The sequence below is a fragment of the Hemicordylus capensis genome, chromosome 10 (genome assembly GCF_027244095.1).
Source record: "Hemicordylus capensis ecotype Gifberg chromosome 10, rHemCap1.1.pri, whole genome shotgun sequence".
Classification (NCBI taxonomy): Eukaryota; Metazoa; Chordata; class Lepidosauria; order Squamata; family Cordylidae; genus Hemicordylus; species Hemicordylus capensis.
The window spans coordinates 21,609,506-21,624,584 of record NC_069666.1 but is presented as its reverse complement, the minus strand read 5'-3'; the positions used below and the strand labels follow the sequence as shown (position 1 = coordinate 21,624,584).

The window sequence follows — 15,079 nt, the reverse complement described above, 5'->3', positions numbered from 1 at the left end:
AAATGCAAACGGACCTCTCCTGATGATCTCAATCGGCAGTGGGGTTCATAAAGAAGAAGACATACTCTTAAAAACCCAGGGCCCAAGCTGTTTAGGGCTTTATAGGTTATGACCAACACCTTGTATTTTGCCCAGAAACATATCGGCAGCCAGTGTAACTCCTTCAATACGGGAGTAATATGGTCTCTCCTGGATGACCCAGAGACCAGCCTGACTGCCGCATTCTGGACCAACTGTAGTTTCCGGACTACGTACAAGGGCAGCCTCACATAAAGCACATTGCAGTAATCCAGTCTGGAGGTTACCAGCAGATGTACCACTGTTTTGAGTTCGTCTAACTCAAGAAACGGACGTAGCTGGTGTATCAGCCGAAGCTGATAGACGGCACTTCTGGCTGCTGTCTCAACCTGGGACACCAAGGAAAGACTTGGATCCAGAAGCACCCCTAGACTGCATACCTGTTCCTTCTGGGAAAGCGTGACCCCATCCAGAACAGGCAGATCAAAATTGTCTCTCGAGTTCCGACCCCGCACAATGAGTGCCTCCGTCTTATCTGGATTCAGTCTCAGTTTGTTATCCAGCCCATTACCAACTCTAGGCAGGCATTTAGGGAGGTTATGCCCTCTCCTGATGATGCTGACATGGAGAAATAGATTTGGGTGTCATCAGCATACTGATAGCACCCTGCACCAAATCTCCTGATGATCTCTCCCAGCGGTTTCATGTAGATGTTAAACAACATCGGAGACAATAGGGAACCCTGAGGGACACCATACAAAAGTTCAGATTTTGAAGAATAGCAGTCTCCAAGGGACACCATCCAGGACCTGCCTGAGAGGTAGGAGCGGAACCACTGCAAAGCAGTGCCTCCCACCCCCAACCCCCTCAGTGTTGGAGAGGAGAGGGACCTATTAGGATGGTCCATCCGAGAAGGTTATTGGATTCCATAGGATTCAGTGTTGGCTCTGGGGGCGATCATGTTGATGTCCTGGTGGAGAATTGGAACAGCAAACTCACTGGGGCGGTAGACATGATTGCTCCTAAGCGTCGTCTCCGACCCGCTTCAAAACTGGCCCCTTGGTATACGCAAGAACTACGGGGGCTGAAGCTGCGAGGTAGATGACTGGAGCGCAGGTGGAGAAAGACTTGGCTTGAATCCGACAGATTGCAACATAGAACTCATTTGAAGACCTATGCTCAAGCGATACGTGTGGCAAAGAAGCAATTCTTTTCTGCCCGTATTGCATCCGCAAGTTCACGTCCGGCAGAGTTGTCCAGAGTTGTGAGAGGGCTAGTATGTGCCCCTCCTCCCTTGAATCAGAATTCAAGGGAATTCAATTCCACCTCTCCCCTGGGAAGGTGGGGTGTGACTGTGAGTCCAACCTTAACCAGATGGTGATCCGTCCATGACAATGGGGAAATCACAGGATTCCCCACCCACAGAACACTACCCTGATCAGAGTGAAAGACCAAATCAAGCGTGTGACCTGCAACGTGTGTCGGTCCTGAGATCACCTGAGATAGGCCCATAGTCATAGGCCCATACTCCTGAGCCACCCCGGACAAATTGGTCCCGAAATAAACATTGAAGTCACCCAGCACCACAAGCCTGGGTGACTCCAACACCAATTCCGAGACCAAGTCCGTCAGCTCAGTTAGTGACTCTGTTAAGCAGCAGGGTGATCGGTACACCAACAGAAGTCCCAGTCTATCCCTGGTCCCCAAACTTAAGTGCACACATTCAATATGGTCTGACACTCTAACAGGGATCCTGGTAAGGGGGATATTATTCTTGTAGACCACAGCCACTCCACCTCCCTGCCCCCAGTCCCTCACCCACTCCTCAACAGAGTCCCCTGGAGGGAGAAGCTGGGACCACACTTGTATTAAGCGTTTTCAAAAAATGTTGGAAAGGCATCTCTTATTGCTTTTGCTATCACTTATAGCTTTACTTTTCATCTTTGTTGCTGCTCATAGCTTTTCCTTTTTCCTGATGAGCAAGGAGGACTCTTTTTGCAACTGATGAAGAGCAGGGGCATAGATGCAAGAGAACAATCCTCTTCGTGCTGTAATCCTAATTGCAGCCACTCTGAGTTTCACACAAGTAGCATGAGATGAAAAATCAACCAGACCAAATTTCCAGCAGTTTCTAGTCAAATCAATTTCAAGCCTACTAGAAACATTGTGCTTGTTCTCCTTTTTAAAGGACGACATGAACACTTGTGTAGATATGTACCCATCCTTTCACAGATTTCTTTCTAAGTGTTAGTTCTGTTCAAGAACTCAAGTCAGCTACCTGTGGAAGCAGGAACAACAGGAACCTTCTGATCTGGAGATTGTGTCTGCTCCTAGAACAGTCTGCAAGGAGGGGGCTTACTCTTTGCCTCGTTGCCCTATTAAGGTGTGACTGAAAGGTGTCCCACATGGTATTGACCCTCCAGGGGAGACCTTAGCAATAGCTCTGCTGGTTTGCTCTGGAGAGGAGGATATACACGTGGAAACCCACCCCTTTATGCAGAGATGTCAGTTTTCCAGAAATTTTCCCAGTGCAAATTTCTCCCTTTCCCCCACTCACAAAAAAATTACTATACAAGTTTTCATGATGCCATAAATAGATTGTGATCTGATCTGACATGTTGCTTGACCTATTTATACTGTAAAACACAAAACAAAAAAACACATAAAAATAGACCTGCTGGATCAGGCCCAAGGCCCATCCAATCCGGCATCCTGTTTCCCACAGTGGCTTACCAGATGTGTTGGGAAGCCCACCAGTAAGAGATGGAAGGCATGCCCTGTCTCTCTCTGCTGTTGCTCCCCTGCAACTGGTATTCAGAAGCATCATACCTCTGAGGCTGGAGATAGTCTAGCAGGCCTGCTCAATTTACGCCCGCCAGCTATTTCTGGACTACAACTCCCACGATCCCCAGACACAGTTGCCAATAGCCAGTGATTATGGGAGTTATAGGTCAACATCTGCAGGATAGCCGAAGTTGAGCAGCCCTGGATAGTCATCAAGACTAGTTGCCATTGATAGACCTCTCCTCCCTGAACTGGCCTAAAGTAAAGTTGTGCTGTCGAGTCGGTGTCGTCTCTTGGAGACCACAGAGCCCTGTGGTTTTCTTTGGTAGGATACAGGAGGAGTTTACCTTTGCCATCACTCACACTGTATGAGATGATGCCTTTCGGCACCTTCCTATATCACTGCTGCCCGATATAGGTGTTTCCCATAGTCTAGAAAACATAAACCAGCAGGGATTTGAACCAGCAACCTCTTGTTCCCTAGGCAAGTTACTTCCTCGCTACGCCATTAGGTTTAAGCCCCTCTTAAAGCCATCCAAGTTGATGGCCATCACCACATCCCATGGCAGAGCCACAACTTAATTATGCACTGTGTGAAAAAGTACTTCCTTTTTGGGTCCCAAATTTCCTGGCAATCAGTTTCACGGGATGCAACTAGTTCTAGTGTTGTGTATGAGAGAGAGAAATTTCTCTCTATCCACACCATGCATAGTTTTATAGATCTTTTTTCCTGAAGAGCCCCAAATTTTGCCTTGAAGACCTAAATGACAGAAAGGCATCTGTTAAACGAAATGACTTTCTAAACCTTTTTGGTAAATATGTTACGAGTTAAATCCACAGTGGGCTGGTTTAGATGACACACAAAACCAGTTAAAGCCTAGTTCTGTGCAACATTCCAAGGTTCAAGAAAGCTTGCTTCCCCCTCCCCTGCCCACAACAGCCTCTCAGGAATTCAATTTCGGTTGGAAACAAACCAAGATCAGTTGTGATGCCCAAACTGACTAATCTCACTTTACTCTAACCAACTTCCTTTAACTGAACCTAAATAGGAACCCAAGGTTTGAAGTGAATTATATATCTAGGTTCATTTGAAGGAAGTTAACTAAAGCATGGTGTAGTGGTTAGAGGGCTGGACTAGGACCGGGGAGACCCGAGTTCAAATCCCCATTCAGCCATGAGACTTGCTGGGTGACTCTGGGCCAGTCACTTCTCCCTCAGCCTAACCTACTTCACAGGATTGTTGTGAGGAGAAACCTAAGTATGCAACTGCTTGAGCTTTGGTGTGACTTTGCTTCTTATCTTTTGGAGCCAAGGGGCAGGCAGCAGGAACATGTGGAAAAAGCAAGCATGAACGTAAGCCTGACTATAGCACATCCAGATCTATGGGCCTTCATGCTCCCATCGAGGTATGTCACAATCTCCTACTGACTTGTGTGACTCATGCTGCAGGTTGTCCAAATCATCCATTATATCCATTTTATGTAGCTATGATAGATGTTACACACAATCTATCTATGTATATATTTCAGGCATACCCGTCACTAATCCCATGCATGGCAGCTTTCAGGAGAGTTCGCGAGCGAGCTGCCGGCAGCGGGAGAGGAAAGCGGCAGTGCCAGACAGGCTTGAGGGCAGGCATGTGGGGAAAGAAAATGGCAGCGGCAGGCGGGAAAGAAGGTGGCAGCGGCAAGGAAGAAAACGGCAGCGGAATCAGGAAGGCAGAAAACAGTGGCAGGGGGAGAACTAGAGATGCAGATGCTCTGCGCCTGGTCCAGCTAGTATAATCCTAAAACAAACAAATATTAAATATTGTATGTACCATGTATGTGTCACCTTAAGTGGCGCAGCAGGGAAATGCTTGACTAGCAAGCAGAAGGTTGCCAGTTCGAATCCCCACTGGTACTATATCGGGCAGCAGTGATATAGGAAGATGCTGAAAGGCATCATCTCATACTGTGCAGGAGGAGGCAATGGTAAACCCCTCCTGTATTCTACCAAAGACAACCACAGGGCTCTGTGGGCAGGGCACCAGGAGTTGAAATCAACTTGACGGCACACTTTACCATGTATGTTTGTTTGTTCACTTTTGTTTACAAACAAACATACATGGTATGTAAATATTGCATGAACCGTGACAGATCGACAATACGCTTTCCAAGTCTGCACACAGCCAAAGATATACACAATTCAGAAAGGCAAAATGCTTAGCTTGCATGCGAGAGATTTAGGAAATCTGCAAGCAGGTTTTGCAATAAGGACAAAAATGAACATCATCAAAAGAACTTTGCAATCACATCACCCTGCAGATTTGAAAGGCCTTCAAATAAACCTATAAAGAGCTATAATGAAGTGCTAAACATTTAAGTGATAAGACATCAGATGCAGAAGATAGGAGGAAAGTCAGATTCTTAGCAGAGGCTCCACAGCAAGAAGGGGAGAAAGTATGCCACAAGTCTCTTGGACCCACTTTCTTGCCCATAAACCTTTCCCTCCCCATTTCCTTAAGTGGCGCAGCGGGGAAATACTTTACTAACAAGCAGAAGGTTGCTGGTTCAAATCCCTGCTGGTACTATATCAGGTAGCAGTGATATAGGAAGATGCTGAAAGGTATCAGCTCATACTGTGCAGGAGGAGGCAACGGTAAACCCCTCTTGTATTCTACCAAAGAAAACCACAGGGCTCTGTGAGCACCAAGAGTTGAAATCTGAGTTGATGGCACATTTTACTTTATCACAAACAGTGTTCCCTCTTATTTTTTTTCCATCTGTGTAGAGAATGAGTTTTGTTCTGGGCAGCAGTATCAACGCACACAAGTGTGCACGTGTGTTCAGAGTGCAGCTGTCCCAATTCATCCTTAGCGGGTTCTAAAATTAACTGAGTGGACATTTAAAAGTTTGTGAGTGCACCTTCATGTACACGCCTTAAAGGGAACACTAATCACAAATCTTCCAACGTTCACTGCAACGGAATGAACAGAAGGAGAAAATGGGGGTTGTTTCTTTAGAAACATCAGCTGCATTTTGCAGAGGAACATAGGAAGCTGCCATATACTGAGTCGGACCATTGGTCCACCTCGCTCAGTATTGTCTACACAGATTGGCAGCGGCTTTTCCAAGGTTACAAGCAGGAGTTTCTCTAAGCCCTATCTTGGAGATGCCGCCAGGGAGGGAACTGGGAACCTTCTGCTCTTCCCAGAGCGGCTCCATCCCCTAAGGGGAAATGGTGAGGAGTAAATATAAGTTATTAGGATTGGTGGGGAGTTTAATAAAATGAAGGGGACATGAAATGCTATGGGGGCAACTGCACCCCTGAGCTCAGGGTCTCCTCTCCATGCACAGTCCTGGGGGCAGGGGAAGTGGCAAGTGATCAGGCAGGGGTTCTCAAACTTGGGTCCTCATCAGTGTTCCTTCTAACAGGGATTCCCAGATGTTGTTGACTACAGCTCCCATAATCCCCAAGCAAAGGCTATTGCAACTGGGGATGGTGGGAGTTGTAGTCAACAGCATCTGGGAATCCCTGTGAGAGGGAACACTGGTCCCCAGATGATGTTGGACTACAACTCCCATCACCGCCATCTCCCCTTTGGTCGTTGCAGCTGGAGATGATGGGAATTGTAGTCCAACATCATCTGGAGCCTGGTGTGGGGGGAGAGATGCTCGAGAACAGCGGAGCTCTTCTCAGGCTGGCGGGAGCCTGGAAGGCCCAGCAGCCCCAGCAATCGCGGGGGGGGGGCTTTTTACCGCTCCCTCCATATTCCCACTTGGTACCCACAAGCGCTTGCTCGGGGCCGGGTCAAAATAAGCATCAGCACCCCCCAACTGACCTGTCGCAGAAGAGCGGGAAGGGGGGGGCCTTCCCCTAGAGATTCCTGCCCCTTCACCCCCACTCGGCCTCCTTCATCCTCTCTTCCCCCTCACGCGGGCGCGTCTCCGCCCCCCTCCGCTGCCACATATCCCTCCGCCTCGCCCTCTACCCTTGGGCTCCCGACCACGGGGGAGAAGAGCCTCTCTTCCCGACGAGGTAGAACGCGGATCCTCCCAAAACCATCGCCCGAGGCTCGAGGCAACGGTACAGATTTACATTAAAACGCAACCAAGCGTGGGACTACTTGAAGCGGAAGGACTCTTCAAGCTCGCGCGCGCGGCTGCGTTGGTGCGCCGACACTCCCACCGCTCGCGCGGAGCATGCCGGGGATCGCAGTCTTCAGCCTTTCGCGAGTTCTCCCTCTCACTGCCCACGCAAGGGCGGCGGCGGCGGCGGAGGCCACGCCCCCTGGCCTGCGGCTCTGTCACGCCCCCCTCTCCCCAGGCGCCTTCCTCGCCATCCGGCTTGTCAGTCCGCGCGAGTGACGGTTAGGCGCCGCGAGCCGGGGAGCGGGGCGGGGCCTGGGCCGAGCGCGAGCCCCCGTCAGAGGCGGGCGGGGGAGGGCCGGCGCTTTCGAGAGTTCGGAGCGAGTTGTGGTGCTGCGCGAGGCGAGCTGCGAGTCGGCTGCGCTGACGCCGGGCTCGGGGTGGTGGGAGGAAGAAGTTGGCAGCTCTCCGAAAAGGTAAATACGGGACTCTCTTCCCCCGAAAGAGGGCGAAGCAGTCGGGCCCCCTCGGAGCGAGAGGGAGGGTCTGCGGGGCGAGGAGTGGCTCTCAAACTTGGGGTCCCCAGATGTTGGTGCACTACAACTCCCATCGCCTCGGCCGTCGGCCATTGCAGCGGGGGTGATGGGAGTTGTAGTCCAGCCACTGGGGACCCAAGTTTGCGAGCCCCTGGGGAGGGGGAGCGGGAGGGGTGCGCGCTGGGCAGGCTGCTGGAGGGCGGCGAGTGGGGAGGAGAGGCGGGCTCGGAGGGTGCCTGCCTGGTGCGGGGGGGGGGGGGGGGCGGGCCGCTTGCGCTTCCTGGCGCGAGGGGACTTCCTGAGGGAGGGGGCGGCCGCAGTCAGTGGCCCAGCAGGCGAGCGCTGGCCACCCGGCCCTCCTGCCACCGCCCCCCCCCCAGGCTGCGGGGAGAGAGAGATGTCCCTGGGCTCCTGAGTGGGCCGGGGGTGGGTGGGTGCTGGTTGGCGGGGTGACAGCTTGAACTGGACCCGAATCGAAGATTCCTCCGAATTTAGGACGACCCCCCCTTTTTTTAAAAAAAGAGAGTTTGAGTACAAGTCACACCGCCATTTACTCAGAAGGAACATGATTCGGAATTTAAGGCGACTTCCAGATTTTTAAAATAAAACTGGGTGAGTGGGTGGGGGAACTAGTCTTGGATTCTGGTACATTCAGTATTCTCCCCCCATCACCAACGCACCACACACCTACACCTCGCTGAAGGGAGAGACGGCCCGTCTCCATGCTTTGTCCCAGGGCCCATTCCAGCCTTGCTCCCTATGCCCCGCTACTGCCATCTCCTCAAACCTCTTTTCCAGTCCCATTTCCTACGGGTGACGGTAATGGGAAAACATAAGGGACAGCGTCTCACTTAAATGTGGGTGAGGGGAGGAATGGCACTCTTGTGGGGAGGAACAACAATGTTTTAGGGTTTGAAGCGAGGGGTTCTTAGGTTTGGCAGTTCAGTAAAATGAGGGGGGGCTCAAATGCTTAGGGGGCATCTGCCCCCCTGCTACTTCTGAACTTGTTTTAAAGTTTGGGGTTGTTCGAGGTTATAGTGACAGTGTGCCCCCCCCCTTTTAAAATTGTTATGTGAATCTTACTGAGCATTGTGATCTGGTGTGTATTTTCCTGGAAGGAAGCTGTACTGAATTCAGTGGGGTTTGCCCTCAGAGTAAGCATGCATGAGATTTGTGTGTGTGTGGTTAACTGCCTTGGATGCCTATTGTCGGGCAGAAAGTTGGCAGGCAAATATTTGAGTACAACTTTAGAGAGACAAAGTAGGGAGATCTTTTCGCTCTTGCTTGTTCTCTCGGGATGGGGTAGAGGAAACTGATTCTCCTCCTCACCCAGTACTTAAGACTGCTGATTGATAACTGTAAAGGGATTTCTACCTTCCCTGCTTTGGCTTTGGCTGCAGATGGGGCAGAGAGAGAGCGAGAGAGAGAGAGAGAAGAAACAAGTTGCAAAGAAATGGCTCATTTGTTGGAAAAAGAACTTGGAAGCTCTTCCATTACTCCATTTCCATACAGCTTGGAAAGCGACCACAATGGGAGAGGGTGCATCACTGAAGAAGCATGTAGCTTGCCTCCATAATGCCTGTCCTCTACCACAGTGCAGGAATTTGTCACCTGCCTGCCTGACTTCACTTTGTCTCTCCTGGCTGCCAGTGTCCTCAGTTGCTTGAGCCACAAAGTTGCAAGAGCAGGCTGATGTGTGAAAGGGTGGGGTCCCTGGATGTTATAGGTAGGCATTTCAAGCCAGAACTGAAAACCTAGATCTCTCTTTAAACCCAGATGGCGGAGGGAGTTTTCATTCCTCTGACCTTGCAGTCAGTTTTTCTTGACTTGAAATGTTTTTTCTGGAATGATCTTTTTCTTTGTCTTTCCTGTGCATGGGGGCGGGGGTGGGGGGCGGCAGGGAGACTGACGCAGTCCTAGTCTGTGGTTTCTAGATTATGTTATGCCTCCATTCCAGAGATGGAATGCCATGCAAATATTGCTGTGGAGTAAGATTTCTCCCCTGCTTGGCCATGTCTCTGTCAATTTCAGACCTTACTCACAAAATAGCAATGGTTGTATTCCCAACTGTATTGATCTTTTACATTGTTGGTGTATTTCTCTTCCGCCCCTTCTCTTCTCTTTGTATTTGGACATTTTGTGGATGGTGGAGGATTAGAACTTGATAATACTCCTGGGTACTTTGTATCTTGACGTGTTCATATAAAATAACTTAGTATTTGACATGACGGTGCTCTTCTTGAATATAAAATGCTGATTGGTACACCTCCCTGACATAGAAGTGACTATTCACATCTTACCTGCTTTTGTACAGGTCGCCTTTGGGCTAGAAAAATTGGGGTATTTGGTTGTTCAGATGCCTACAAAGTTGGTAATGGTATCTTCTGCTGGTACCTAAACATTAGGTGTTTGACTCATGTTTGAATTCTTGTCTCCAGCTTGATCAATGTGCAGATAATTTTATGGAAATGTGAAGGTTTTTCTCATCTGAGTGGATCAAGTGTTGTGTCTCACATTAAATCTGCTGTTATGTAGTAACTGTGAGGTGGGAATCAGTCCCTGGTTCATTATTGTACCATCATTATAGTGGAGCCAGCGTGGTGTAGTGGTTAGAGTGCTGGACTAGGACTGGGAAGACCCGAGTTCAAATCCCCATTCAGCCATGAGACTTGCTGGGTGACTCTGGACCAGTCACTTCTCTCTCAGCCTAACCTACTTCACAGGGTTGTTTTGAGGAGAAACTTAAGTATGTAGCACACCGCTGTGGGCTTCTTGGAGGAAGAGCAGGATATAAAATGTAAATAATAAATAATAATAATAATAATTGCCTCCACCATGAATTCAACTGAGTAGCCTTAGGCAAGCCACTAACCACCTTAGCACATTCCCGCTGTCACCCTTCTGTAATATGTTGTAAACCGCCCAGAGACGTAACTTTTGGGTGGTACAAAAATATGTTAAATAATAAATAAAATAAATATAGGGGTAATAATCTGTTGTAAACAGGAAATCAAACCATTTACAAATTCAGGTTCAATTTCAATTCAAGTTTTTTTCTATTTTTTTAAACTATCCGGTTTAGACACTAAATTTGAAACTAAATACACTAACTTGACTAACTTCATTACTAAGGAAGCTCAGTAATGGGTTCAGATACTTTGAACCAGTTTAAATACATATTCTGTGGAAACTTATTTGTTTACAGTGTAATTGTAAAATGAGTTAGATTACGCCAGAAAGAGAGAGAAATTAAATTGCTTATCCTTGAATATTTAACAGTTTTTACAAAAGCAAATACTGTACAAACAAAATAAAAAATAAACAATTTACTTGAAAGTTGAGTGTCGGGTTATTGAACTATTTATGTTGAACTGGTTAAACACTTCATGTTTTTTATATTTTTATAAATTAAACACTTTATGTTTAGGGATTTGGCTCAGGTTCTATACAGCCAACAGATTTTAGGTTCAAGTTCAGTTCTAGTTCACTGAAAAGTCCTTTCTGAACCTTTTTTGAGGGGCTTGGTTCAATTCCCTGGTTGTAAGAATTAATGAGGTTAATTGGAGCATTTTGAGCACTAAAAAGACATTATGCAAATACTAAATGTTATTATTAACAATTGCATTTTGAATTCCTAGAGCTATGAATGAGCTTAATAGACAGAATGGAAGCAAAAATAGCTAGGGCTCTTCTTCCTCTTTCAACCCCCTGCCCACACAATTTCCCATTGCACTCTTCAGGATCAACTGAGAATGCCTTCTAGAACATAAAATGCACCAGGCCATGAAGACTGCCATTGTTTTTGTCTCTTTGGAGTTAGGGAGTCTGAGGACTTTCTTGATAAATTCTATCTATGAGTTTTCTAGTGTTGAGAATGCACCTACCTTGCTTTGTGCTGAATTCTCTAGAGATGATAGCAGAAAGATGTCACCATTCAGGAGAGTAGGCACATGAGGAAAAAGAAGAACTAGAGTAGCCACTTACTCTTGTAGGTGCACTTCTATTCAGGTCACCTCTTTCTACATCACTCCCACTTTTTCCTGTTATGGCCACTCAATTTTTGAAAAGATTTAATGGTTTTTCCTCATGCTACTTAGAGAAGGGTATTTTTACCAAAACAATACTCACACGTAAGTTCGGGTTTTTTAAAGGAGCAATTGAATATGTGAAGAGCTACTTTAGTTTTATTTGTCAATAGTTTAGAAGCTTGTCTCTTGTCTTTTATTTTTGCTATAGAGGTGTGACATTAAAATATTTGAAAAGCTGAACATTTTTATTTGGAATGGTTTTTTTAATAAAGTTTTGCATTAGTAGATGTAATTTCCTGACTTGATATTGGCTTAAGGCTGTTTGACAGCTAAATAGCTGCTGATGGGTTGTACAGATCAAGGTTCTTCCTGGCAAAAGTTTGATTTGCAACAGGTTTGTGGAGGGGTTGGGGGAATAAATTTGTTCTCTGCAACACAGAAATATGTTTAAAATGACTTATCCACCAAGACAAACTTTCCATGAGTAATCCTCCACTCATTTCATGATGAGTTTGCCTTATTGTCAGGGAATCCAAAGATTTGGATAACTCCATTAACTAGCTTCCCAAATTACTTATTCACTTCATTTTGATTAACTGACATTCAAATTACTTACTCACTTCATTTTATTTTGATTGCAGCTGACTTCCAGTGACAGATAAAATACATTTTTGAAGTATTGGGTGGAAACACAACTAACATAGGGTTTGTTCTTGAAATTTCATCATGCTGCTGGATTTCACTTTTCTATACTGGGCATAAAGCTATTAGTTTTTGAAGTATTCCCCTTCAGAACACTTGGTGCATGTTTATTTGGAAGTAAATCGTTTTTAACTCAGTGAGATTTTTCTCTGCATAGGTCCGAGCTGCCCAGCTTCAGTCGTATATCTGGTACTGAGATGTAATCCATATTTATGTCAGTAGCACAATCATGTCATTAAGGTGGTATTACTGTTTAAGTATGAAATTGTTGTGGGTGGATTTAAAATATGATATGACATAATCTGAATACCATGTTGAGAGGTCAGTGGTTTGGCACAAAAGTTTGTCCCAAAAACTAGTGCTCATGATAGTGGTTTGAGAGCACATTAAGAATGTGTGCCTATGTACAAGAGAAAACCCTCTTATAAGTTTCAGCAGTTTTCTCTGACAAGTAGACACATAGTAATTCCACATTTTACTTTTTCATAGGTCCTCAGACATTCGTGTGACCTAAGCAGCAGCTCTCAAGAATAATGTTTTCATGTAATCTCAAGCCCTCTGTAAAATAATGGAGACGCTTACTCATCTCAGTAAACTGAACAGTTTTGTCCAAAACACAGATAGTTGCACATAGATTTATTTGTAAAATGGCTTTCCTTTCCCTCAGAAGTTCCCTGCATGGTTGAAATCTACATTACAAACTCCTCAAAGTAGAACCTTGTGTTCTTGGGCTTATGTTGATCAGTAAATCATACATGGGTGATGCTATATAAAAAGTCAGCACTTGTGAATGAAAACATAAAACCAGCTCATATATGAATGTGTGTCCATGCACACATTTTTAAACCTCTTGAACAAATATATCATTATATTCATATATTTAAAAAAATGCTTGCTGGGTTTTATATTTTAACCTAACCTGAATTCTGATGAATGAATAACATCAGGTTCACAATCTCACCATGCCAAAGGGCAAGCAAGATTTAAATTATATAAAATATTTATTTGCTCTGTCTAGGACTGAAAAAATCTCTGGTTCTAAAGCATTTGATTCTAATGTCTTAACACTTGATGCTGGCATCTGTGAATCTGAAGTATGTTTTCAGCTCAGGTTCCACCTGTACATGTTGTTTAAATTCCAACACCAATAGTGGATAGCTGGTAGTGCTGAACACATGTTTGCATTTCTCCTGTGAGTCACATGTTCAGTTTGATTCTGTAAGCGGCCAAATCATATCCTCAGAAGAATTTCCGTGGATTGTATCACCCATTTTCTTTTTCTGACTTTTACTTAAAACAAAACAGAACAATTAAAAAAACCTTGCAGTGCATGTGCACACTGTGTGAGGTTTTCAGCCCAGTGGCATTGAGGGATGCACAAACCAACAGCGTTTGCAGCGGGTAAGAGGAACACCACAGTGTTAGCTGGTGCATCAGCTACTTGGTCTTGCCTTCCTTGCAGCCATTTCCCACCCACACCCCATAAGCTGACAATTGTTATTGTTAAATTTATACCCCGCCTTTCATTAAGAAAATCCCAAGGCGTCTCACAATAAAATTTAAAAAACACAATCATAAAATAGACACATTAAAATATTGAGCTAAACAGTATAAAAAGAAATCTGGTTAAAAAAAATTAAACCACAAGCATAAAAACAGTACAAAATATAAGAAGCAGCAGTGGAGACAATCATATAAAAGCCTGGGTAAACAGCCACGATTTGACATGCACAATTTGACATCCTCAATATCCCACCACCCAGCACTCACATTGGTGTGTTTTGGGGTCAAGTCACTCGGCACATGAACTGTGTTTTTGGCTGCCTTGCGTGTTGTAGACAATTGTAGGCCTAGAGAAGAAAATAATGATAGTGCATATAGTAGATAAAGTGAGTTTCTACTATTAGCTGGGCCTTAGTGAGTCACTTCCTCTTAACCTTTCCTTTAGTAAAGGTAAAGTGTGCCGTTGAGTCGGTGTCAATTCCTGGCGTCCACAGAGCCCCGTGGTTGTCTTTGGTAGAATACAGGAGGAGTTTACCTTTGCCATCTCCTGCACAGTATGAGATGATGCCTTTCAGCATCTTCCTATATCGCTGCTGCCCAGTATAGGTGTTTCCCATATATTGGGAAACACACCAGTGGGGATTCAAACCAGCAACCTCTGGCTTGCTAGTCAAGTCATTTCCCCATAGCCATTGATTGATTATTAAGTGCCATTAAGTCAGTGTCGACTCTTAGCGACCACAAAGATAGTCTCTCCAGGATGATCTGTCAACTAGGCCTTTAAGATCTCTCAGTGGTGCATTCATTATGCATACATCATAATGGCTGAGCCATTAATTGAGCTTAATAACTAAAATGAGTAGGTGTTGGTACCAAAACCTGCTTGAAGTCACATCCTCTGCCCTGGAAGCCTGCTGCTGCTGCTTCCACAATGTCCCAGCACTTGCATTGGTGTGTTTTGGGGTCAAGACACTCTGCACATGAACTGTGTTTTTGGCTGCCTTGCATGTTCTGGAACTGAGTCGTGGTGGCACTGAAAAAGATTCTGGGATTGTTTTGCTTTTGGCACAAATTAAGCCAAGCCTCAGTGCCTTCTGCCATAGAATATGTTGCTTGTAAACCTGCCATGTTTTATGTGGTGGTGAAGAAAATGCTCTTGAGCATATACAAAGTGCATTTTTTCCTGGTTATGGGGAGGGCATCCGTGAATGATGGGTCGTCAATCACTGCATGCTCCGAGACAGGGCCAATGAAAAACGAGCAACACATCTACTCCCTGGTATCTGCCCCCTGTCACCCAGTTCTGGTCCTGTCTTCGCTCCGGGACAGATCTATTGCTGACTCCTATCTGGTCCCTCCTTTAGCTATTTTTTTCTCTGTGTGCAAGGGGGGGAAAGGAGTTGCCTCCTTTTGTGCCGGTCTTGTGAGTTTTTACCTG

General features: G+C 45.9%; 2 protein-coding genes across 11 annotated transcripts in view; one reads left to right on the top strand and one right to left on the bottom strand.

Annotated features, from left to right (window-relative positions):
* The window catches only part of HMG20A (high mobility group 20A), a 63,898-nt gene extending 56,781 nt beyond the window's left edge, over window positions 1-7,117 (bottom strand). For 2 of the 7 annotated variants that reach the window (XM_053273136.1, XM_053273139.1), the window contains exon 1: window positions 6,626-6,859. The gene's annotated coding sequence lies outside the window, so the exon portion shown is untranslated. Of the gene's footprint in view, window positions 1-2,296; window positions 2,447-6,625; window positions 6,861-6,910 lie in introns of those variants that run through there. The other 5 variants (XM_053273134.1, XM_053273135.1, XM_053273138.1 and 2 more) reach the window with 4 other exon arrangements.
* A 78-nt stretch (window positions 7,118-7,195) lies between these two features.
* Window positions 7,196-15,079, top strand: part of PEAK1 (pseudopodium enriched atypical kinase 1) — a 100,392-nt gene continuing 92,508 nt past the window's right edge. For 3 of the 4 annotated variants that reach the window (XM_053273129.1, XM_053273133.1, XM_053273132.1), the window contains exon 1: window positions 7,196-7,348. The gene's annotated coding sequence lies outside the window, so the exon portion shown is untranslated. The remainder of the gene's footprint in view (window positions 7,349-15,079) is intronic. The other variant, XM_053273130.1, reaches the window with a different exon arrangement.